This window comes from Callithrix jacchus, chromosome 2, assembly GCF_049354715.1.
Source record: "Callithrix jacchus isolate 240 chromosome 2, calJac240_pri, whole genome shotgun sequence".
In the NCBI taxonomy this organism is placed as follows: domain Eukaryota; kingdom Metazoa; phylum Chordata; class Mammalia; order Primates; family Cebidae; genus Callithrix; species Callithrix jacchus.
Genome location: NC_133503.1, coordinates 124,986,123 through 125,013,094, shown reverse-complemented (window position 1 = coordinate 125,013,094; position 26,972 = coordinate 124,986,123). Strand labels below are relative to the sequence as shown.

The 26,972-nt window shown below is 39.1% G+C and overlaps 3 pseudogenes across 1 annotated transcript; 2 read left to right on the top strand and 1 right to left on the bottom strand.

Moving 5' to 3' along the window:
• Positions 1-9,375: 9,375 nt before the first annotated feature.
• LOC100400957 (mRNA turnover protein 4 homolog pseudogene) lies at positions 9,376-10,274 on the bottom strand (annotated as a pseudogene).
• Positions 10,275-11,759: 1,485 nt separating this feature from the next.
• On the top strand, positions 11,760-12,075 carry LOC144581583 (phosphatase and actin regulator 3 pseudogene; annotated as a pseudogene).
• Positions 11,760-13,002, top strand: LOC100400239 (phosphatase and actin regulator 3 pseudogene; annotated as a pseudogene). Its single transcript, XR_013532726.1, has one exon. The product of XR_013532726.1 is annotated as a phosphatase and actin regulator 3 pseudogene (transcript).
• The last annotated feature ends 13,970 nt before the right edge of the window (positions 13,003-26,972 follow it).

Sequence of the window (26,972 nt, the reverse complement as noted above, 5' to 3'; positions counted from 1 at the left end):
TTACAATAAAATAGTATGTATGTTTTTTGAAATTAATGTTTTTGCTAGACGTACCCCAAAGCCCATTTAGATACAATTTGAGAGAACAGTACTTCTTGCTACTTTTCTGAGCACTTACATTTTGTACCAAATTTGGTATATAATTTAGGGTAACATTAGAATTCTTACATTCCATAATGAGTCCTTTGGTTGCCTCACTGCATTAGCAGTACATGTAATAGTCTGTAAGAATTTGGCCGGGCGCGGTGGCTCAAGCCTGTAATCCCAGCACTTTGGGAGGCCGAGGTGGGTGGATCTCGAGGTCAAGAGATTGAGACCATCCTGGTGAACATGGTGACACCCCGTCTCTACTAAAAAAAAAATACAAAAATTAGCTGGGCATGGTGGTGCATGCCTGTAATCCCAGCTACTCAGGAGGTTGAGGCAGGAGAATTGTGTGAACCCAGGAAGCGGAGGTTGCAGTGAGCCGAGATCACGCCATTGCACTCCAGCCTAGGTAACAAGAGCGAAACTCGGTCTCAAAAAAAAAAAAAAAAAAAAAAAAAAAAATAGTGTTTACTATCACATTCCTTAATTTTAAGTAATTATACAAACAGGAAAAGGTGAGCTCAGTATTTTCTACTGTGTAGCTTGAAAATATTTGGCAATCATTAGATTTTTGTAAAACCACAAATGATGATACTTTGTGCAGTATGAATGATAATTATCTTTTGTTGAAGGTACCTGAGAGAGAAAGAAATAAGAGAGGAAGAGTGACTCAGGAATTCCTAAATTACAACTTTAAGCTGTGTTAACTTATGCTTGAAGCATTTAGGATTCAAAGAAGTATGGGTTATAGGCAATTCTGAGTCCTCAGTCATTAGCAGGGGATAATCCCCAATGGATGCCCACAACCACACAGACAGTACCAAATTCTATATATACCATATCAGTTTTTTCTACACATATATATCTAGGATAAAGTTTAATTTACAAATTTGGCAGAGTAAAATTTTCACAACAATAATAGATGAAGTAGAACAACTATAATAATATACTGTAATAAAAATTAAGTAAGCATATTCTGTCTCTCAAAATATGTTTATACTTTTAGTTTTCTGTTGACTGCTGGTAAATGGAACTGAAAAATGAAATCATGAATAAGAGGGGACTATCATATATGTAATTCAGAAATTAAAGAGCCAGAGACTACTGCTTAATATTGTCATGAAGGGGAGAGCAGAAGAATCCAAGCTGTAGTATAGACGTTTGACACTGGCAGTGTAGAAAGCAGGTAAGAAACAGATAATTAACTGGTATCTTGATAAACAAAAGATATTAACTAGTAATCAAAAAATTTTTTTCTGATGTAAGGGCATGAGGAAACTTATGCATAGAAAATATAAGGCTTCTAGATGGCTTTATTAGGTGCAATGGGGCCGTGGTATTCAGGGATATACAGTGAAAATAAATCCATGAGCAAAGAAGTTTCTTGTTGGCTTATTCCAACCTTCCTTTTTTCAATTATTCACACTTTGAGTTAATATATACTATGTTCCTGGTCTTGTTCAAGGTGTTGGGGTTTCATCTAACATAAAATGTTGTACCGCAATTCAATTCTGGTACTGTCTTAGTATGTTTCTGCTGCTATAAGAAAATACCTGAAGCTGAGCAGTTTATGAGGAACAGACATTTATTTCTCATAGTACTGAAGGCTGTGAGTCCAAGATCTAGGAATGGGCAGATTAAATGTCTGGCGAGAGCCCAGTCTCTTCTTCTGGAATGGCACTTTGTTGCTGCATCCTCCAGAGTGGAGGATCACAGCATTGGTGGAAAGGACAGAAGAAGCGTAGAAGGATGAAGGCTGCATGAAGCCTTTTGTATAAGGGTCTGAATCTAATTCATGAAGGAGGAGCCCTCTGACCTAATAATTTCTTAAAGGCCACATCTCTTAATATTATCACTTTGTCATCAAATATCAACCCCTAAGTTTTGGAGAGATTACATTCAAACCATAGAAGAGTCTAACCAGCACCCCCTCCCCCCAAATATAGCACATATCCCATAAATTAAGGGTTTGGTACTTCACAAGATTGCCCTTATTTCAGGTGCCAGCCATCAGTGGAGTCCTCAGGTAACCTGCACTTCTCACCAAATGGCTACAAATCTGGAAATAGTTGTGAATAATGACTATACAAGGATACAAATAGATTGTCCATAATGCATATTTTTAAAAATTCAAATGAAGACATAAGAGGTCATGAAACAGAATAGGCATACAGCAAGGCAAATTTTGTTGATTAAATACTAAAGTTGAAGATAAATGTTGACAACAGGGAATAAAATGTTCAAAAGTTTTCATTTACGACAGGAGTAGGGAAAGGAAGAGAAGAGGGAAGTAATCGTATTTAAATGGCTCATTTTGTAGGGTTTGAAACCTGCAGTAAATAGGGGATCTTGGTAAAAATATAGTTTCTTAGTTCTCTATAATGATAATACAATGTATCTGATTAGAATGAAATCCTTGAGAAGATTTTTTTTTCAGTTTTGTCTATTGCATCTTCCTAGAATAGGACCTGGCACCTAGAAAATACTCAAATTTTAAAAAAATAAATAACTAACAGTCCAAGTATAGCATATTATAGTAACAAAATGAATAATATGACTGTATTGATCCAAAAATAAAAGGACAAAAGGAAAAACAATATGAAAAAGTAAACATAATAAGATTCAAGAAATATAGAGTGAAATATGCATATTGTATTCTTCTATTCATTAAATACCAAGTATTTCAGAGTTAAAAATTCTGATGCAAGTATATTCTATTGAAAAAAAGAAAGAAGAAAGAAGCCTTTTAAAATAAACATAATATAAAGAAGAATTTCTAAATAAAGGAGTACACAGAGATAATAGGCAAATGCAATTTAAAAAATCAGAAATGGCCATATCACATTAAGATTGTTGGAGATTAAGAACAGAATCAAGTGGAATAAAAAGAGAGATGATATAATGAAATGATAAAAGCAACAAACAACAAAGAAGTGTAAGAGTTACATATTCATACATACTAAATATTATACCCTTTAAATACATAAATCAAAGTATATTGGAAATTAAGGAAAAAATTATATCAACAGATATAATTGACAAAAGTAAGAGCACAAAGGAATTGATTGATAAAATAAATACATTTGATTTAATAAGTAAATATAAGCCAAACTATATATTACTCAATATAATGTACATGTTTTCATGTGTCTACTTTTGTAACAATGCTGCACATTTCTTTGGACACAAAGAAAAATTACAACCACTCCTGCTATCAACACCACCACCAGTAGCACAACCACCACATGAAAATCTTAAAAGGCAAATTTCCTAAAACAGTGTTATTTACAAAATCATAATCAAAAGATGATGTGAATGCCTTAAAAATTAACAGACACAATAATTTTTAGTCCCTAGATTATTGAAATAAACTCAAAAGAGAAATAAATACTATACAGAAAAGTTTTTAAGTGGCCGTACTTTATACTAAAGTTAATGGACAGTCAATGCCACATTTAGAGCAAATAAATGGCTTTTTATCTTCATTATTAAAAGAATAAAGAATAAGTTAAATGATTTAGTGTTCATTTGTGATATACCTTTTTATTTTACTTCCCTAACACTCATTTCCAGTTTTTCTTTTGCTTGCTCATTTTGACTTCAGAGACTTGAAATGCAGCATGATACCTCTTCTCATCTACCTTGCTTCTAAGGGTTTCCAAGCGCACACAATTCTCACTAGTGACACATAAGTAATCTCTTATATGGATGCCAAAAAATATCTGCTGTCCTGATGAAATAAATAGGTGTTTCTGTGACTAGCCCCTTCCCAATTTGTTCTAGTCTTGAATGCTGATCGATGTCAAGATTACAAATACAGCCATCTTGTGAACATACAAACATGAGAAGAGAGTGAGAAAATACATAACCTGCTCCAATTTGAGATGCACTCAAGATATGTATCTACTGAAGCTGTGGTATTAGCACAAATAGCAGGAACTCTTTGTTATAGTAGTTACCTTTAGCAACTTTCAGCCAAATTTCCAAAAAGAGGTATGAAAGTTCTGAAAGCAGTCTAAAGCAGAGAAGGAGAAAATAATGCTTTGCTACAGACATGCTCTCAACATGTGGGCTGCAATCTAAGTGATTTAGATTCCCATAATTTGTAGACCTGCTGAGTTTGAAAAGAAAATTTGTGTACCCCAAATTGCAACTAGTCCAAGAAGCAGGGAAATAGTTGTCTCAGCTGGAGATAAGATTGATAAAATTAGGCCGCAGGAGGCAAGAGGAGGATTCAGATGGGCCTTTTACCTAAGGCTGTCATTTCAAACTGCCCTGAGTAACAACCATTATAGGAAGGAGAAGGGGTATGGATAGAACAGAGACCAGTAAGTTGAGAAACAAGAAAAAAACCTAGAAACTTTAAAGACTATGTGTAAGCAAAATCCTTGGCCATGGTTATTTGCAAAGACTCACTGGAAAAAAATGCCCTTCAAATATATATATTTTTTAAATTTTGCAATGATAAAGCCTTTTGACTGCAACAATCTGTAACTTTTCATTACCTACTACAAAAGCTGACCATTTACTGGGGAAGGCATTCTTCCCAAAGTTCATCTTGTATGGTCAAGAGAGAAAATGGGTAAGATAGATCATCCCAGTGTCACAAGTAGCAGTCAATGACAATGGATAATAGAGTCCTAGAGGGCAACAAGAAGGTTGTAGTTTAGGGAAGGTGGAGGGATGTGTGTGAGAGGTACCTATCAGATGAACTTACTGGACAGAGCAATCTCATTTTTGTTCACCATAATGAGTTGTTGAGAGCTAGGCATCCCTTACTGCCATATGGTTCTCTTCTTCCCTTTCTTTGATGGGCTTTCTTTTTCCCTATTACCATCTTTCTCTTCAGATATTGCATTGTCAGTGTGTTAAGCAAATATACATGTCATTTGGGCATGGATTAGGAAAATAAGAGCCAGTGACAATACTACAACTTTACCAAAATGTCCTCAACTTCAACTTTGTGCAGAAACTAAATGGCAATCAGTGGTGAGCAAGGTAAACCTAATGTACCTCGCAGCTGATAAAAATGTTCCATAAACTTCTCCTTACTCTAGGCCACAGATCTCCTTTTTCTTGGAGCATTTGCTTTAAATAATGGGTACTTTTAAATTATTTATCTGCCTCTTTGAGATGCAGATATTTTAGAGTCTCTGAGCAATTTAACAACTCAGGAATGTTCTTCCTAAGGGCCTTAGAGCCACGTATTTGAAACAGTCATTAAAAAAGGTAAGGCTCCTGTCTCCCAATCTCTGTGGGACTCTAGGAGCCTAACTTCTGTTGGCTTAAAACTGCCTTCTGTCTTGAAAATAGGAAAAAGTTTATTTTCCACTGGGTAAAACCAATTATCAAGTACAGATGGGCTAAGAACTGATCTCTCACTCCAGTTCTGTAACTACTAGTGTATATTATCTTTTTCTCTCTTGATTATATTGATAACTGGAGATGTTACCAACAAGAGACATCAGCGTGAGGATTAAAAATACTACTTGTAATATCTCTGCTGCACTGAACCATGCTGTCAGTCTACTACTTTCAAACTGTGTGTGTATGTGTGTGTGTGTGTGTGTGTGTGTGTTTAAAAAAAAATTCTTTCTTTAATAAGTACTCAGGTATTCTGTTACATTCAACCAAAAGCATTTCTTAATGACATTAACAACTCCAGAAACTGGAAAAATAAAAATAATATAAAAAATGGTGAACATGTTAGTGATATTGAAAATTCCCATCAGAAAAGTTTTAAATATTAATTTAAAATCCAAATTTTAGTTGAGAGCAATAAAATCAAAACCTCACAAGCATGATGGTAGAAAAGGAGAGCACGGTTGGAGCTTCACAATGAAAATTAAAGAAAATAACTATGAAAAGTTACTATGCAAGTAGTAACAACATACAAATTACAGAAGGTGACAGAAAATGCAAAAACAAAGAGAATACTAATTAGTATAGATTAAGAGATAGGAGTGTTTAATAAAAATATGCAATTGAAAAAAGATGTCAGGGAGTCACATAAGGGTAACAAATGCAGAGTACTGGCCTTTTAAAAAAAGATACTATTATTTAAATTCCTCCAGGTTATGGTAAAGATAGAAAAATCTCCAATTATTTTCATGGAGGAAGGATATTGGTAATAACTGAGTTTTGCAAGAGTGATTTTAAAATCTCGTACAACATTCCTTCCCATGTTATACAGCAGATTTAAAAGTTCTAAATGAATATTAACTAAAATGGAGTGATGGTACGAAATAATGTTACACTACAGCAAACAGGATTTGCTCCAGTACAGAAGGTGATTCATTATCAGGTACCTGCTGAACATAATTTATTTGAGCAACAAAGCAAGGAAAATCGTTTTAAGACTACATCAATAAATATTTAAACATGATTTGATCATAATGCATTAGGTAGTTTGGAACATAAGTAAACTAATAAAAAATTAGATTTCAAAATAAGTTTAATTGTCATTTCATATATTCGGATACTAAATGTAATTTTATTATAATCAGGAACTGAACAAAGAAAATACTACCTTGTTAGTATTTAATCTTGTCCCCAAAATGTATTACCATGCGTTAATTATAATTTTTTCAAGATTTTAAAAGACATGCCATATTGTCTTACAAAATGCATGGTTTACTAATCAGTTCAATTCACTATGATAAAGCAAGTCATAATGCATAAAATAAAAAATAAAAAAATTCTGTTAAAAAATAGAAAATTAAATAATTTTGTTAGCATTGAAAAAGGAAGTTACAAAATATCTCTTTGATGATGATGTAAACATATTTCTAAAAAAAAAAAAGAAATCTGATCCATAGAAAACTATAGGAATTAACAAAAATTACGGAACATATGGTAAAATAAAATTTTTTAATTCAAGTGAAAACATACTGGAGAAAAAATATTTTAAAAATCATTTATAATAGTTAATACAAAAGCAAAAGCATATAAAATATTTGTGAATAATTTGAACAAGGAAGACATAGTAACTATCAAGAAATAATATTTTTTGACTTTCAGGCTCGGGTTTGTTATATAGATAAACTTGTTTCATGGGAGTTTGTTGTACAGATTATTTCTTTTTTTTTCTTTTTTGCCAATCAGTTTGAGCTTATGAGGTTGCTCAGGTTAGCCTTGAACTGCTGACCTCGCCTTCGCAAGCACCATGACCTCTGGTGGGAGCCACTTTGGACCCTGTACAGATTATTTCATCACCCAGGTACAAAACCTAGTACCAGAATTTATTATTTTTTTCTGATTCTCTGCCTCCCCGACGCTCCACCGTCAAATAAACCTCAGTGTCTATGCTACCTTCTTCATGTCAATGTGTCAAGAAATATTTTACTGAAAGGCATAAAATCTGTTCTTCATAGCTATAAAAAGAAAATATATGTACCTGAATGAAAAAAATGAAAAAGAAAATATGTTGATTCATTTAGTGTTCAAACATAAAATACATGTCATTTTAATTTGGGACTTCACAGAGAAATTCTTGAATTGGATACAAATGAATACATTCTAATTCCCATAGGAAGAGTTATAAATCTGCAAGAATCTTTAAATACAAATAAGAGCATACTAAAAATTTAAATTGAAACTTGAGCAGTAGGGAGAAAATAAATGATAAAAGATGGAAAGCCTCAAGCAAAATTGTAATATAAACACAATAATAAAGAGAATAATTGAGAAGCATGCAGCACAATATAGAAGATGACACTTTTACATTTAAACCAGGAACCCCAGAGGGAGACTAGAGCTGTCCCACATTGCCTTCTAAGTCCCAGCAGAATCAAACACTGTTTTCTCTGCAGGAGAGCATTCCTGAATGCTGACCTCTACAATTTCCATAGATTAACATCCACCAACCATGCACTCACATCAGAAGATGATAAATCATGGGAGAAAACAAAATACAATAAAGAAACATTAACAGACAACGTAAGTGCTAAGTTATGAGAAGCATATCAGACAGAAAATAAAATATAAAATGATTAAATAAATGAAATATGGATGACAATAACAGGGAGTCAAAAACCAAAACTATTAAAACAACAATGACAGACCCAGATCCACCTATGAAAAACTGGTTTGTGCATAATCCTATTTCTTAAAACAGCCAGGAGAAGCAGAGAAAATAAATAGAAGACCTGCATGAAGATAGTGAAGAACAACCAAAACAGGCAACTAGAGGTGCTTTGATGGCTGAGAAAAATCACTGGTCATTGCTCTTGGATATTTATGTATTGTGGTCTTTCAAAAGCAATATTTCAATGACTATAATAATTTTTTAAAAATACATATATCATGTGACCTAGCAATCCTACTTTTGGAGACTTTCCTATAAAAATTACAGCATCTAAGACAGATGTGACGGTGTAAACCTATAGTCCTAGCTATCATGGAAGCTACTTTGTTGTTTTTTTTCCCGCAATTCTTTTATCTTTTTTCTCTTCTGACTGTGTATTTTCAAAAATCTATCTTCAGGCTCACCAATTCTTTCTTCTGCTTGATCAGTTTTGCTATCCAAAGACTATGATGCATTCATCAGTATGCCAGTTGCAGTTTTCAGCTCTAGAATTTCTTGTGTTTAATTATTTCAATCACTTTGTTAAATTTATTTGATACAACTCTGAATTTCTTCTCTGTGTTACCTTGAATTTTTCTGAGGTTTCTAAATTTTCTATTATGAATTCTCTGTCTGAAAGGTCATGTGTCTGTTTCTCCAGGATTGGTTTCTGATACTTTATTTAGTTTATCTGGTGAATTTCATTTTTTTTTTCCTGGACTGTCTTGATAATTGTAGATATTCATCTGTGTCTGGGCATTGAAGAGTTAGGTATGTATTGTAGCTATCACTGTCTGGGCTTGTTTGAACCCATCCTTCTCAGGAAGGCTTTCCATATATTACAGAGTTTTGGGGCATTGTGATATAAGTTCTATCTGCTTTAGAAGCCCAGCAATGGTGTGGTTCCTGACAACTTGTACAGGTACTACCTAGATGGTTCTGGACAAGATCTGGGAGAATTCTCTGGATTACCAGGCAAAGATTCTTATTCTCTTCCCTTAGTATCTCCCAAACAGAGTGTCTCTGTTCTGAGCCACCTAAAGTTCTGGGTAAAATGATATAAGCACCCTCTGTGGCCACCACCACTAGGACTGCACTGGTTCAGACCTGAAGCCAGCACAACTCTGAGTTCACCCAAGGCTTGCTGTACCCACTCCCTTGCTACTGCCTATGTTCTCTCCTGCGGCTCTACAATCAGCAGTGGCAAATCCAGCCAGGCTGGATTTTTGCATCCTACAAAGTTTTATTCTTTACAGGAACTCAGTGCCCATGATCTACCCTGTCCACAGCCACACAAAGAGCTGCTCTCTCTAGAGGGGTGGCAGCAGTCCCGCATGGTCCAGCGAGACCCTGAAGGTTTCAGGAGACCTTCGGTCCCGAGTCTCTTTCAGTCACTGTCTTCTAACTCTGAGTCTTCTGCAGACTCGGATGCGCTCTCTGGCAAGTCATCTCCCATCTGCTGGAACCTTCCCGACTGTGAGTCCCACATGTATTTGATGGTCACCTTGAATTCAGCCATCTCATACCCAAAAAGCTTCAGGACGCGAGCCTGCTCTGGGGTCAGCACGTCACCCTCCTTGCACACCTCGTAGTCGGACAGCAGGGTCACCACACCTCTTTTGAGGGTGGTGGGCAGGCCCAGCTGCCTCAGCTGTGGCTCCATGGAGTGGGGGAACTGCTCCAGGGGCCCTGAGTCCAAGCTCACAGTGAAAGTTGCTTTGTTACCAGCTCGGGCATAGTCCATTTCTGTGTATTTCGTGAACCATTCATTCACCTCCTCCTTTGTGCGGTTGGTGAACAGGAGACCCACTTCACCCTCAACTTTTTGCTGACCTGGTGCAGGTTGTCTTTGTACTCATCAGATGGGCTCCGACCCAAGGCCACCATCATTACCTTGTTTTTGCCAAAGAACATCCGGCTGTGCTTCCAGGCGTTCCAGATGTCCTTCAGCTTGCTATTTCTCATGTTGGCCACAGAGAAGATGAAAAGGTACTTGTAAGTGTCCACACATTTCCGAAGCTCTTCTATCAGGTTTTGTTTCAATTCCAAGCCCTTCTTGGCAGTTTTGGTTAAGGAGACTTTCTTGTCGCGTTTGGATTTGGGCATCGCGTTGAATCCACGTTTTTTTTTTTATCTTTAAGAACACAAAAACAATTTTTAAAAGGTGGGAGTTCCCACCGTGCTTAGTACCCTGACTGCCAAATCACATTCCTTCCTCAGAGACTCTGACTTACAATACATTTTAAGAAACAGGGATATGTCCTAGGGGAGCTACTGGTCTCCTTAAAGTTTGGGCAGACTGCCTGCTGGTGCCAGAATGATGCCAAACACGTAGAAAAGTCCCAGCAAGAGGTTGAGCTTGGCAGTCCTCTGGGGCAGTTTGTTGAAGGCCTGGCTTCGGAATTGTCTCTCAAGGGAGAAGGCCATGGGAATGGTGAGCAGGGGGAGTGCCAGGCTGATGCTGCAGTGCATGGCCAGGATGCTGAAGACCAGGTAGGGCAGGAAGAGCAGCGTGTTGTAGAGAATGTAGGAGAGTGTGGGGCCGATGAGGATGGCCAGTGTGACGATGCCAGCCTCCCGGTCGGAATCCACGTCTCTGGTGTTGTTGGAATGGAGAATGGCCTCGGTGCTAAGGGCAAGGGGGATGGCATAGACCAGTGGGAAGATGGCCAGGGACCCCACCTGGACAGCGTAGGCGAACATCACAGCCAGCGGGCCAAAAGTGATGAGGATGATGAGGTCTCCCAGAGCCACGTATTTGAATCCAATTCCAACAGCAGCTCACCCCATCCACATCCTGTTTCTCCACCTTTTTTTTTTTTTTTGAATCCAAATGGTTTATTTCAGGGTTTTGGCTTGTAAGCCACTTCCATTGGGAAGAATAAGCTCCCCACAGAGTGACCTTTGAGAGCTGAGAGTTCTTGGGGTTCGGCAGCTGAGGGGCTGGGTCAGAGTGAGGAGCAAAGTCCAACGGGCATCCCGCTCCTGCGGCCTGGGCTTTCCTGGCTGATGGGGTGGGGGCACCATGTTTCTCTAGCTCCAGACTCCTGGGAACAGGGCAGAGGGCAGAGGGAGTGGGTTGCACCCACCAGGAAGCCTGGGAGTGCCCTTGCTGGAGGCTCGGGCTGGGGCAGGGTATGGCTGCACCCGGGTACCCGTAGTGTTTGAGCTGATGGGGGAGTCAGCTGTCTTATACAGTCGGGGAAAGGGGCCAATGGGGGCTCCAGACTTTCCCAGCCTGAAAATGACAGAAGTGCTGGAACAGGGGCTTGAGGGAGAGTGGCCAGACATTCCAGGACATCACCCCCTGCCCCAAGCACGCAATAAACACTGACAAGAAAAAGTTTTTATTTCCTGGTTCAACTTTTTTTTTGGGGGGACTATAGACTGAAGAATGGGAATAAACACGAATAAATAACAAAGCGAGGCCGCGCACGCCGGGATGCGCCTGGCTGCAGCAGGCAAGGCTATTGTCTCCCCGCCCTGACGCCAGCCCCGGCATCTTTTTTCAGCTCTTTTCCTTTCCCGGCCCTTTTAAAATTTTCTTTTTTAAAAAGACGCCCCCTCCAGCCCCCTCGCCGGTGACCTTGGCCGTCTCGGATCCTCTGATTCCACGCGGCTCGCTCTAACTTGCCCCCGCGCCGGCCGGGCCCATGGCCGCGTCGGAGGACGGGAGCGGCTGCCTAGTGTCGCGGGGCCGCTCGCAGAGTGACCCCAGCGTCCTCACCGACTCCTCGGCCACCTCCTCCGCGGACGCCGGGGAGAACCCAGATGAGATGGACCAAACGCCTCCGGCGCGTCCTGAATATCTGGTCTCAGGGATTCGAACTCCCCCTGTGAGGAGGAACAGCAAACTGGCCACCCTGGGCAGGATCTTCAAACCCTGGAAATGGAGGAAAAAGAAAAACGAAAAACTGAAGTAGACCACGTCAGCACTGGAGAAGAAGATGGCTGGCAGGCAAGGCCGAGAGGAGCTCATCAAGAAGGGGCTGCTGGAGATGATGGAGCAGGATGCTGAAAGCAAAGCATGCAACCCCGATGGAGGACCCCGATCCATGCAGAGTGAACCACCTACTCCCAAGCCAGAGATGCTGACTTCAGAAGATGCCCAGCCCGGAAGCCCCTTGGCCACTGGGACGGACCAGGTCTCCCTGGATGAGCCACTGTCCTCAGCCGCCCACTTGGACGATGCAGCCAAGATGCCATCTGCATCCAGTGGTGAAGAAGCAGACGCTGGCAGCCTCCTGACCACAATGGATGAGCTCTCCCAAGCCTTAGCTGGGTCTGACTCCCTGGACAGTCCTCCCAGACCTCTGGAGAGATCCGTGGGCCAGCTCCCCAGCCCCCCACTGCTGCCCACTCCGCCACCCAAGGCAAGCTCCAAAACCACAAAAAATGTCACAGGCCAAGCTGTACTCTTCCAAGGCTCCAGCGTGAAGAGTGCTGACCCTACCCTCCGGGGGCAGCTCTCCACACCCACGGGGTCTCCGCATCTCACCACAGTCCACCGGCCACTGCCCCCCAGCCGCGTCATTGAGGAGCTTCACAGAGCGCTGGCCACAAAGCACCGCCAGGACAGTTTTCAAGGAAGGGAAAGTAAAGGGTCTCCAAAGAAGCGAATGGATGTCCGTCTGTCGAGAACATCCAGTGTGGAGCGGGTCAAGGAGAGGGAGGAGGCTTGGAGCTTTGACGGGGCCTCGGAGAATAAGCGAACTGCAGCTAAGGAATCCGAGGAGAACAAGGAGAACCTGCTCATGAATTCTGAACTCAAGGACGACTTGCTTTTGTATCAGGACGAGGAGGCACTGAACGATTCCATTATTTCTGGTGAGGAAAGGATAAGTCATTAAGTATGGGGATTTCGGCCAGAGGTCTAGTGTCACCAGGGGTTTGGGGACAGAGCTCATGCCTGGGGGAGGAACAGGTCGAGGGGCTGCACCTGGGGAGAAACAGGAGGGGGTTATGTCCCCTGGAAATCAGCCTCTCCTGAAATAAGCTGGGGTGGGGGTGCACAGCCAGGCTTAGAGCAAGGAATTAGAAAATACCACTGTGAAATTGTTTTGAGAGTTGCATATTAGTTTTCATATGTATGTGAAAAAAATCCCATAAAAATGGTATAGCAAGTGACTTTGAGAATGTCACCCCTGAGGATAATGTGGCAAACAGTGTAAAAAAAAAAAAAAAAAAAAAAACTGTTCTTTCCTTCAGAGCAGTAGTTACCTCAGTCCCTGGATGGGTCTAGAAGTGCCATCCAGGAGCCAGAGACTAGAGTCAAAAACCTGAGATGTCTGTCTACTTGGTGTTCTATTGTACTGCAGCTGAGCTGGCACTTAAACCACAAGAGGTAAACCTTCCCACTCTTCCATCTGCTTTCCAAAGGCAGAGAAGCCTCACCCGATGGCCACCACTACCACAGGCCCACGGGGAGTACTGCCAGAGTGTCTCTGGTGTTCCCCTAATGCCCAAGGGTTCTTAAGTCAATTCATGGTGAATACTGCTTGACCCGGGACTCACCCTTCAGGGACAGTGGATTCCCCGCTGGCCCAGAGAAGATCCAGCAATGCCATCTAAAAGCCAAATTTTGGCATGGAGGACTTCAATAGCTCACTTGGTGCTCTACCCCCTGTAGCCGAGCTAGTACCTAAGATACAAGACAAAGTCCGCTTTACTTTTGTCTCTCCTTTTCTCAAACAGGAGTCTTTTCCCATAGTCACCATGGCTGGTGATGTGCTGAGTCTCAACGGAAGCTAGCAAGTTTCAGAGTTTCACTCAGGGCCCTTAATGTAGTACCTGGGTATCACTGCTGGTTATTCAGGGCCCAAGGGCTTTTCACTTAGCAGGTGACAAATCCTGCCCCCTACTACACTATTCCCTTCAAGGTAGCAAGTTCCTTTCTGGTCCAGGATGTGTCCAGAAATGTTCAGAGCTAGGGCCTGGAAAGAGGGCCAGATGCATATTTCTTAAAAATGCTTGTCTTGCATACATGGTTGATAAATCCATGTCCTTGTTTGGGGGATGATTGATCAGGTCTTCTATCCCACCACCTTGCTCCTCCTGGAGCAATTACTCCCCATTTTTTTTGGAATTATGACCATTTCTAAGTCAGGAATAAGCTAATCGAGATCATTATATTAAAAAATACTTAGTTAATTATTAGTATTCAATGCTATTTATCAGTGTTTTCTTGCATTTTTCTAAATTGTGTGATTAGGAATGTTTGTGTCCTAGGGGAAATATTTTCATATTTTCTTCAGATTAGCACTTCTTATTCTCACTTAAATGTGATAAACTGCATATAGTATATTACCTCTATAAGAGTCACAATGCTCATTCATATATTTAAGGTTCTAAAATGTCCTGCAATAAAACAGTGATTTAACTTTAATTAACTGACCATTTCTCAGCTTAGTTCTACTATAAATTTGTTCTTTAAACTTTGGCACAGTTCTTACCTTCTCATGAACTATTTCTTCATCTCTAAAATGAAGGTAGGATTTTATTATGTCTAATTATCTTTTTAGTTCTGAAATTATACACATCTAATAAATTTCCAGGACCAAGATGGCAAAGGTCAGGGCTTAAGTAAAACCCTGAAGATGTATTCTTAACCAGAATTGAGTAAATAATTGTACTTAGGTTTTGATACTGTTGTTATTCTTCTGAGGACTCATCAGAACAGTACGTTTTTATCTTGCTGAAACAAAGGGGTTCTCATGTCTTAAATGACATGCTCATATCTACTATTCATTAATCTTTTTGTTAAGAAACCATAGGAACTGCCTTTATCCAAGGTCAATATTTTAACGGAAGATGGTATTTATATCTCATAACTCAGTTTGGCTTAGCAGGGTTATGGTAATTCAGTGCAGTATTTATGACTGATTTTAAAAAGCCTGAAGTAGAAGAAATCCTGGATATTTCTGACTCAGTATCTGGCAGAGCTTTTACAAGGGAGAAACACTATAAGCAGTATTGCATTGTAACACAGACTCTCAAGTCAGATGTAAGTTTCAAGAGTTAGCCTTGCAGAAGTACACTAAGGATAACAGTGTTTGCTGTTTGCCTTAGTATTACTAAGAACACATCATAAATCCTTGACTTCTGCCAAATACAGAGAATTTTCCTGTGGTGGCTCTCAAGAAATATGTCAAGGCCAGAGTTATAGTAAAAGGAAATAATATACATTATAATAATAAATAGTCTACTCAATGTTTTGCTGGTTACTTGAGTAAAATATGATCAGACAATTTTGGTTAGTTGAATTTGGTTAGTTAGTTGAACTCAAACACCAGTTTTCCCCATTTACACCAAAAAGCAGCATGACAGTGACAAAGCACTGTAACTCCTATATGGTCTTCTTGGCCTTTAACACTCTTTAAATGATGGATGGGGGAAGAAGAAGAAGATGGTGCTGTGAAAATAACCCAGGATTGAAGCTCTCAGTGCAAGCACGGAGAGGGTGAGTCAGGGCCGCATTTCCAGATGGATCTTTGTTGCCCACAGAACGGGGAAATTCCCAGGCATAAAAGAGACGTGGGATGCCAGGCAGAAGTTTTGGCTGGTGTAGCTGGCAGCCGGTGTGGCGGCAGCCCGCACCGTAGCACAGCGGCGCTACACAGTGCTCGGCACAAAGCACACTGGTCCAGGTGCCCTGTTGAACCGGCAACCTGAGACTTGAGAGGGCTGAACTTGAGACTGAACAGGACTTGGACAGTGAGCCAGCCCAGGAAATTCCAGGGACACAGCATTTGGGGTAGTGCAGTGTGACAAACAAAACGGCGATTCCAAACGCTCCCAGTGGAGAGGTTCCCTGAGAGTGCAACTCCGTGGGGGAGGGGCGTCCGCCATTACCGAGGCAACCTGCTCCTACTGAGGTACATGCCCATTGCTGACCAGCCTGCCTTTGCCAAGGCAACCTGCTACAACAGAGAGACTCCACAACAGGGCGTAGCCCATGGCAGCAGGGCAGAGACTGCAGCAGAAGGGCAGAGCCTGCAGCAACAGGGCGAACCTCACACCAGCAGGGCGGAGCCTTGGCAGGCAAATAGTAACTGGACTGCCTCCTGGCTGGGCAGGACAGTGCAATGGACACTCACGAAGAAAGCCCCAACCCCCCCAGACAGAGCATCTAAGAAAAAAAAGAATTTTCTTATGAGTTCTGTTGCAACAGAATTAAACATAGCAGACTAACAGCTCTGAATGAACAACAGAGCTCACAGCTCAGCAATAGAGCTCCTATAAAGTACAGACTGTCTCCTCAAGCAGCTCCCTGAACCCTCTATATCCAAAGACTGACATTTGGCAGGCATCATTCTGGGACAAAGATAGCAGAAAAAAGAAACTGGTAGCATCCCTCACTGTTCCGCAGCTGCTATAGGTGCACCCCAGACAAGCAGGGCCAGGAGTGGACCTCAGCAGTTATACAGTAGAGGGGCTAGACTGGTAGAAGGAAAACCAACTAACAGAAATACTTCATCATCAACAATCTGGGTGTCCATTCAGAGACCCAATCGAAAAGTCAGCAACTACACAGATGACAGGTGGATAAATCCACAAAGATGGGAAGAAACCAGTGCAAAAAAGAGGAAAACACCCAAAACCAGAACACCTCACCTCCTAGAAAGGACCAAAACTCCTCACCAGCAAGGGAACAAAGCTGGACGGAGAATGACTGTGATGAAATGACGGAATTAGATGTCAGAAGGTGGATAATGAGAAACTTCTGTGAGCTAAAAGAACATGTTTTAAAACAATGCAAAAAAAAAAAGAACCTTGAAAAAAGATTCGAGGAAATGATAACAAGAATGGATAACTTAGAAAGGAATATGAATGAATTAAAAGAGCTGAAAAACACAATATGAGAACTTCGCTAAGCATGCACAAGTTTCAGTATCTGAATTAACCAAGCAGAAGAAAGAATGTTAGAAATCAAAGATCAACTCAATGAAATAAAATGAGAAACCAAGATCAGAGAAAAAAGCGCAAAAAGGAATGAACAAAGCCTCCAAGAAATGTGGGACTATGTGAAGAGACCTAACCTACGTTTGATAGGTATACCAGAATGTGACAAAGAGAATGAATCCAAGCTGGAAAATACTCTTCAGGACATTATCCAGGAAAATTTCCCCCACCTAGCAAGACAGGCCAACACCAAAAGGCAGGAAATACAGAGAATACCACAAAGATATTCCACAAGAAGAGCAACCCCAAGGCACATAATCATCAGATTCAACAAGGTTAAAAAAAAAGAAGAAAATACTAAGGGCAGCCAGAGAAAAAAAAAGGGTCACCCACAAAGGGAAGCCCATCAGACTCACAGCAGATCTCTCGGCAGAAACACTACAAGCCAGAAGAGAGTGGGGGCCAATATTCAACATCCTTAAAGGAAAGAACTTTCAACCCAGAATTTCATATCCAGTCAAACTGAGCTTCATAAGTGAAGAAAAAATAAAATCCTTTGTGAACAAGCAAGTACTCAGAGATTTTGTCACCACCAGGCCTGCTTTACAAGAGCTCCTGAAAGAGGCACTACACATAGAAAGGAACAACCAGTACCAGCCATTCCTAAATCACACTAAATGCTAAAGAGCATCAACACAATGAAAAATCTACAACAACTAACAGGCAAAACAGCCAGCTAGCATCAAAAGGGCAGTATTAAATTCACACATAACAATATTAACTCTAAATGTAAATGGACTAAACACACCAATCAAAAGACACAGACTGGCAAATTGGATAAAAATTCAAAACCCATAGGTGTGCTGTACCAAAAAACCCATCTCACATGCAAGGATACACAAAGGCTCAAAATAAAGGGATGGAGGAAGATTTACCAAGCAAATGGAGAGCAAAAAAAAAGCAGGAGTTGCAATTCTCATCTCTTATAAAACAGACTTTCAAGCAACAAAGATCAAAAGAGACAAAGAAGGCCATTACATAATGGTAAAAGGATCGATACAACAAGAAGAGCTAACGATCCTAAACATATATGGACCCAATCCAGGAGCACCCAGATATATAAGGCAAGTTCTTAACGACCTACAAAAAGACTTAGACTCCCACACAATAATAGTGGGAGACTTTAACACTCCACTGTCAATATTAGACAGATCAATCAGACAGAAAATCAACAAGGATATCCAGGGCTTGAACTCAGACCTGGAGCAAGCAAACCTGATAGACATTTACAGAATTCTCCACCCCAAATCCACAGAATACACATTCTTCTCAGCACCACATCATACCTACTCTAAAATTGACCACATAATTGGAAGTAAAGCACTGCTCAACAAATGCAAAACAACTGAAATCATAACAAACAGCCTCTCAGACTATAGTGCAATCAAATTAGAACTCAGAATTCAGAAACCAACCCAGAACCGCACAGCTTAATGGAAACTGAACAACTGGCTCCTGAATGTTGACTGGATAAACAATGAAATGAAGGCAGAAATAAAGAAGTTCTTCGAAACCAATGAGAATGAAGACACAACATGCCAGAATCTCTGGGATACATTTAAAGCAGTCTCTAGAGGAAAGTATATAGCAATAAGTGCCCATATGAGGAGAATGGAGAGATCCAAAATTGACACCCTATCGTCAAAATTGAAAGAGCTAGAGGACCAAGATCAAAAAATCTCAAAACCCAGCAGAAGACAAGAAATAACTAAGATCAGAGCTGAACTGAAGGAGATAGAGACACGAAAAACCCTTCAAAAAATCAATAAATCCAAGAGCTGGTTTTTTGAAAAGATCAACAAAATAGACAGACCACTAGCCAGAATGATTAAAAAGAAAAGAGAGAACAACCAAATAGATGCAAAAAAAAATGATAAAGGGGAAATCACCACAGATTCCACAGAAATTCAAACCATCATTAGAGAATATTACAAACAACTCTATGCACATAAACTAGTAAACCTGAAAGAAATGGATAAATTCCTGGACTCCTGTGTCCTCCCAAGCCTAAACCAGGAGGAAGCTGAAACTATGAATAGACCAATAACAAGGTCAGAAGTCGAGGCAGCAATTAAGAGCCTACCACACAAAAAAAAGCCCAGGTCCAGACGGGTTCACAGCTGAATTCAACCAGACACACAAGGAGGAGGTGGTACCATTCCTTCTGAAACTATTCCAAATAATCCAAAAAAAGGGAATCCTTCCCAAATTATTTTATGAGACCAATATCATCCTGATACCAAAACCCAGCAGAGACCCAACAAGAAAAGAAAACTTCAGGCCAATATCCATGATGAACATAGATGCAAAAATCTTCAATAAAATATTGGCTAGCCGATTGAAATAGCAAATCGAAAAACTTATTCATCATGATCAAGTAGGATTCATCACAGGGATGCAAGGCTGGTTCAACATATGCAAGTCTATAAACGTAATTCACCACATAAACAGAACCAAAAACAAAAGCCACATGATTATCTCAATTGACGCAGAGAAGGCATTTGACAAAATTCAACAGCCCTTTATGCTAAAAGCACTCAATAAACTCGGTATCAATGGAACGTATCTCAAAGTAATAAAAACTATTTATGACAAACCAACAGCCAATATCATACTGAATGGGCAAAAACTAGAAGCATTCCCTTTGAAATCCGGCACTAGATAAGGATGCCCTCTTTCACCACTCCTATTCAATATAGTACTGGAAGTTCTAGCCATAGCAATCAGGCAAGAAAGAGACATAAAGTGTAATCAAATAGGAAAGGTGGAAGCCAAATTGTCTCTATTTGCAGACGACATGATAGTATACCTATAAGACCCCATCGCCTCAGCCCAAAAACTCCTGGAACTGGTAAGCAACTTCAGCAAAGTCTTAGGATATAAAATCAATGTGCAAAAATCACAAGCATTCCTCTACACCAATAACAGACTTAAAGAAAGCCAAATCAAGAACAAACTGCCGTTCACAATTGCTACAAAAAGAATAAAATACCTAGAAATACAACTCACAAGTAATGTAAGGGACCTCTTCAAGGAAAACTACACACCACTGCTCAACGAAATCAAAGAGGACACAACAGATGGAGAAACATTCCATGTTCATGGTTAGGAAGAATTAATATTGTGAAAATGGCTATACTGCCCAAAGTAATTTACAGAATCAATGCTATCCCCATCAAGCTACCATTGACTTTCTTCACAGAACTGGAAAAAACCACCATGAACTTCATGTGGAACCAAAAGGGAGCCCACATAGCGAAGTCAATTCCAAGCAAAAAGAACACAGCGGGGGGCATCACACTACCGGATTTCAAACTATACTACAAGGCTACAGTAATCAAAACAGCATGGTACTGGTACCAAAACAGAGATATAGACCAATGGACCAAAACAGAGGCATCGGAGGCAACACAACATACATACAACTATACAATCTTTGATAAACCTGACAAAAACAAGCAATGGGGAAAGGACTCCCTGTTTAAGAAATGGTGTTGGGAAAACTGGCTAGCCATGTGCAGAAAGCAGAGACTGGACCCCCTTCCTGACACCTTACACTAAAATTAACTCCAGATGGATTAAAGACTTAAACATAAGACCTGGCACCATAAAAACCCTAGAAGGAAATCTAGGCAAAACCATCCAGGACATAGGAGTAGGCAAGGACTTCATGAACAAAACACCAAAAGCATTGGCAACAAAAGCCAAAATAGACAAATGGGACCTAATAAAACTCCACAGCTTCTGCACGGCAAAAAAAACAGTCACTAGAGTGAATTGGCAACCAACAGAATGGGAAAAATTTTTTGCAGTTGACCCATCTGACAAAGGGCTGATATCCAGAATTTACAAAGAACTCAAACAGATTTACAGGAAAAAAACAAACAAGCCCATTCAAAATTGGGCAAAGGATATGAACAGACACTTTACGAAAGAAGACATATATGAGGCCAACAATCATATGAAAAAATGCTCATCATCACTGGTCATCAGAGAGAGGCAAATCAAAACCACATTGAGATACCATCTCACTCCAGTTAGAATGGCGATCATTAAAAAATCTGAAGACAACAGATGCTGGAGAGGATGTGGAGAAAAAGGAACACTTTTACACTGTTGGTGGGAGTGTAAATTAGTTCATCCATTGTGGAAGACAGTGTGGTGATTCCTCAAGGCCTTAGAAATAGAAATTCCATTTGGCCCAGCAATCCCATTACTGGGTATATATCCAAAGGACTATAAATCGTTCTACTATAAGGACACATGCAAACAAATATTCATTGCATCACTGTTTACAACAGCAAAGACCTGAAATCAACCCAAATGCCCAATGATGATAGACTGGATTGGGAAAATGTGGCACATATACACCATGGAATATTATGCAGCAATCAAAAATGATGAGTTTGTGTCGTTTGTAGGGACATGGATGAATCTGGAGAACATCACTCTCAGCAAACTGACACAAGAACAGAAAATGAAACACCGCATATTCTCACCCATAGGTGGGTGATGAAAAATGAGAACACATGGACACAGAGAGGGGAGTACTAAACACTGGGGTCTATTGGGGGGAAAAGCGGAGGGCCAGTGGAAGGGGGAGGTGGGAAGGGATAGCTTGGGGAGAATTGCCAAATGTGGGTGAAGGGGAGAAAGGAAGCAAAACACTCTGCCATGTGTGTACCTATGCAACTGTCTTGCATGTTCTGCACATGTACCCCAAAACCTAAAATGCAATAAAAAATAAAAAAATAAAAACAATATAAAAGGTTACCTTATAAAATGACTGTAAACAAAACAAACAAAACAAAAAAACAAAAGAAAAAATAAATGATGGATGGAAAGAAATTAAAACAAATGTCTCTTATGGAAATCTAATAGAGCATCCTCAAATCATTATAGGCAACTGAAAAAACTGATTTGAAGAACTAAATTTAAATAATTTCACTGACTAAAGTAGAATCACATTGCTGAGAGTAGGAATATGATTGTTTTTAACCACATAGAAGATTGCTATATACTGTCCAAATCACATTTCACAAAAACATTTCATTTAGTAATAGCACATATCAGAGTGACCTTTTTGGTCAATTTCAATAGGGAATTTTTATTAGATAAAAGAGTTCTCATTAAAATCAATGTCTGTCATTGTACTGCAATCTTCCATGAATAATTCAAGATAAATGTTCTTCTAATATTTTTATCAGGTAACTCTAGCTGACAATACAGCCACCATTTTGGTCCATTTAAAGAGGAAAATTGTCTTCTGTAAAAGAGCTCTTATTAAAATCAATGTATGTCTTCTGACTGCACTCTACCATGCACAATTCAAGATAAATCATCTCCTGATATTTTATCCAGTAACTTTAGCTGAAAATACATACTAGTGTGACACTTCAGTCTTATAAGGTAAAATCTAAATTGCTTAACCTATAATTCCATGTCACCTTCTATCTAGCAACATTTTGTATTCCAGTATAACTTTTCCTTATCAATAAAACAAAACATATTCTTATGGAAATGTTTTCTTTTTTCTAATCAAGGATTTTGTAACCCAATGTCCAAATATTTTTATACCATTTTTTTCCTACATAGAACATTGTCTTTATTTATCCACTCTTCTAACTATGACACATAATATATTAGAAATCTATACATCTATTAAACTTTTCTCATCCTACCCAGACATAGTAAACATATTCAATATTAACATGACAGAGAAACTAATTATTTGATTTTATACATACTACCTAAATCTATACAAGTATCAATGTACCTACATGAGAATAAGAATAATCCTAATTTATGGATTGCAATTTTATATCCAGTTTTAAAAAATAGTATCAAAGTATATCTTAACATGGACAAATTGAAGACAGGTTAATTAAAATGTCTATACGTATTATGTAAACATAGAGTAAACCAAATTTTTACAAATCTGAGTACAAACTTATCACACTTAATCATTTATTTTCCCAGCTATTCCATTAGGACTGTTCTTGACAAGGTCACTGATAACCTCTAACTTACAAATCCAATCAGCATTTTCTAATACTTACCCTACTTGTCTGTCAACAGTGATTGATTGGTACTATTGGAAGTTGACCTCTTGCTCCTTTTCTAAAGCCCTGTTCTCCTTTAGTCTCTGTCACACTACAGTCCTGGTTCTCCTGGTACCTCAGTAATCACTCTTTTTCCGTCTATTCTTTTTTCTTTTTTTGTGTATTCTGAATATTGAATGGTGTCATAACTTCATCCTGAATCTAGCTTATGTTCTCTGAACTTCTTCACAAGCCAGATCTCATTTTACATTTTAAACTGCAAACTATAGGACAACTACTCAAACAAATTTTCAATGAAATGGCTGTTAGGCATTTTGATCCCAGCAAATCCAAACCAAGTAGTTTTTTCTTTTTTTTCACTCCACATTTTTTTCCTTATAATCTTCCCAATGCAGATAAAATTACAAGCTTGTTGTTTACTTTCCTCAGAGAAATAGACTTTAAAAGAGCTTAATATATAAACTAAATTAATTAATTTTGTACTTCTGAAATAAAATAAATTTGTGTTGTTTTGAACCTCAAGTTATTGCTAATTTATTACAGCAGTGATATAAAATTAATACAGTGATTATAAGAAAAATCATCTCAACATAGCAAATATACTCTGCCTCTCTGATTTATATAAGTTTTATTTCATTAATATGAGTGTTCATTTAATACTCAGCAGACAATTGAGGAAAATGTACAAGAGAACTTCATAATGAACAAACTATTAATCAGAATTTTGAGAAGATAGAGATAACAAATAAAAAGGTCATCTAACTGATTAGAGAAATATCAGAATCAATTAAATTTACAAAGCAAGAATAATCTGTAATAAAAGAGAAGCAGTTGAAAAGGGAAGAAAACAAAAAAATATTATGCAAAGGCTTATCAGAGAAACAGTATGACATTCTCTGTAAAATTATTTATCTTAGCCATTTGGGCTGCTGTAACAAAATATCATGAATTGGTTGGTTTTGAAACAACAGAAATTTATTTCTTATAGTTTTAGATACTGGAAAAATCCATGATCAAGGTGGTAGCAAAGTTGGTGTCTGATAAGAACCTGCTCTCTGGTTCATACCTGGCACCTTCACATATGACACAAGAGAGAAGGCAGCTCTCTGGCACTATATCCCATTCATAAGGACTTCACCTTCATAATCTAATCATGTTCCCAAGTCACACCTGCAAATATCATTACATTAGTAATAGATTTCAACATATGAATTTGGAGGAGTACACAAACATTGAGATCATAGCAGTACTGGTTGTCAGAAGGCATACAAATTAAGACTAAAATATAATATGAATTAGTATAATTAAAAAGCTTCCTAGAGTGAATGACATTAAATCATAGTAAACTCTGAGGTCAGATTAGCAGGACACAAACATGTTCTCAACACTCACTTACTACCTGTGTGTCCTGAACAATTTAATAAAAACTTTTATAGTTTTGCTTCATTATATGTAGAATGAGGATACCAGTAATAACATTCATAAAGTCATTTTGAAGAGGTAAATAGTGGTTGAATAAAGAACAATTAGTAAAATTCTTGGAAATTACTAAGTTTAATAAGTATAATTCATTATAAGAATAGATGGAAAATATAAAATAAATAATGGAGGTGGAAGTAGGTGGTAGCCTGTCTTTTGCTGCATATGCAATTGACATTTTATGTATTCTACATAATTGTCCAGAACTTGTAAAGACTATCACTATTCAGAGATTAAATCTATTAAAGAAACATATTTTCTACTGCTAGGATTTCAACATCAACTCTCATGTTTATAAGTGTAGTAAATTCCCAAATTTGAATAAATAATCCATCAATAATTGCCAGACTATTGAGGACAATAAGTAAATGGCTAACATAAGGATCAAGACAGGATAACAGAGCAACCGAGGTAGGCCTATCAGAGGTTTTTTGTTTTTCTTTTTCTTTTTGTTTGTCTAGAAGCACCTGCCATGGTGTAAACACTGGATGGTAATTTGTTGAAAGTAATGAATGAACTACACATGGCCATTGTGATGTGTCACTATTGATAAATACACCCCAAGTTCTAATTACTTAAGGAGAAAGTCACCTGTCAGTCTCTGTCTTGGTTTTATTTAGCTACAGGCAATGAAGCTTGTCAATACTACATACCTCTTCAATCAAATTAGAGCAAACCTAGCAATGTGTTAAGAACCTTAGATTCACAAATGGAATTTAAGCATACCCTTCATGTAAGCCCCATATTTAGTTTACCTAAAGATCCTCTGATATTTTATGCTCTTATTATAAGACAAATTTTTTCATAATGGCTCTATTCATATAATCATGAATTTTCAGTTTCAAAACACTGTAACAATATACCATATTTCATTCTACCTTCTATAACCCCATGAAAGGAATTGTGTCCTGGGTCATGTTTTATCTGAAGGTGCTCCACGCTGCCCTAGTTTTGATTGTATAGATTTCTGTACCAGATTCAAAAGCACAGCATCCAATTCTGGGCATTGCCACTCTCTCGGGGATATTTGAATATTGATGTTGGCCCACATGTCAATGGATACTGGAAACCTGACAGTTAATAGGCCACACTCATTGTGGTTCCATTGCTTCTGAATTGTTGATTTGTCATGAAGTTTTAACTTTTTTAAAATGTCTGATAGGGGGCTGGGGTGGAGCAAGATGACAGAATGGAAGCCTACACTATTTGTATTCCCTGCAGAAACACCAAACATTAACAACTATCTCACGCAGCAAAGCATAGACACGAAAACCAAAAATCCGATGAGCAATCACAATGGTTTTAACTTCATCTCATTGGAGGAGGTGTTGCTGAAGGTCAAATGCACAGTCTGACTACTGATACTACCCTTTCCTCATCCCCTGGCAGTGGCTGAACAGTGTGGAGAGTCATGCACTTGGGAGAGGGAAAGTGCAGTGACTGGGAGACATTACATTGAAATCAGTGCTGACCAGTCATAACAGAGAGCAAAGCCATGCACTAGTGTCCGCACACAGAAGAAGCATTTGAACCAAACCTAACCAGAGGGAAACTGCCTATTCCATTGGTCAGAACTCAAGTTTCTAGACAAGACTTACCACCACAGGCCAAAGTGCTCTGTGGTCTCAGATAAACTTGAAACACAGTCTAGGAAACAAGGACTACAATTGCTAGGAAACTCCTAGTACTGGGCTGAGCTCAGAGCCACAGGACTAGAGTATCACGTAACCTAGGGAGACTCCAGCCTAGTTGGCTATAAAACTTCTTGCATCGCTTCTCCACCAACCTTTGGCAATGCAACTCACAGCAATAAAAATGTCTCCTTCCTTCTGCATAAGGAGAGGAGAGCAAAGGGGGAAGAGACCTTTGCCTTGCATCCTGGATACCAGCTCAGCCATGGTAGGATACATCACTGGGAAGAGTCATGAGGCCCCCATTCCAAGCACTAGCTCTCAGATATTTCTAGACACACTCTGGGGCCAAAAAGGAACCTGCTCCCTTGAAGAAAATAACCAAGTTCTGGCAGTTTTCATCACCTGCTGACTAATGGGTCCTTGGTCCTTGAATAGCCAGCAGCAATATCCAGATTATGCCATGGGTCTTGGGACCTGAGATATGCTGACTAAAAGTTGTGAGCCAGCGCATTCTCAGCTGTGGTGGCTAGAGTGAAAGACTCCTTCTGTTTGAGAAAAACAGAGTGGAAAGAAAAGGTAAATGCTTGTCAAAATTTAATGTGCATAAGATCCAACTGGGTGGTTAATTAAAATGTATTACAAAATGCCACTGCCGGAGATAATAATTATGTAGAATTTTTAAAT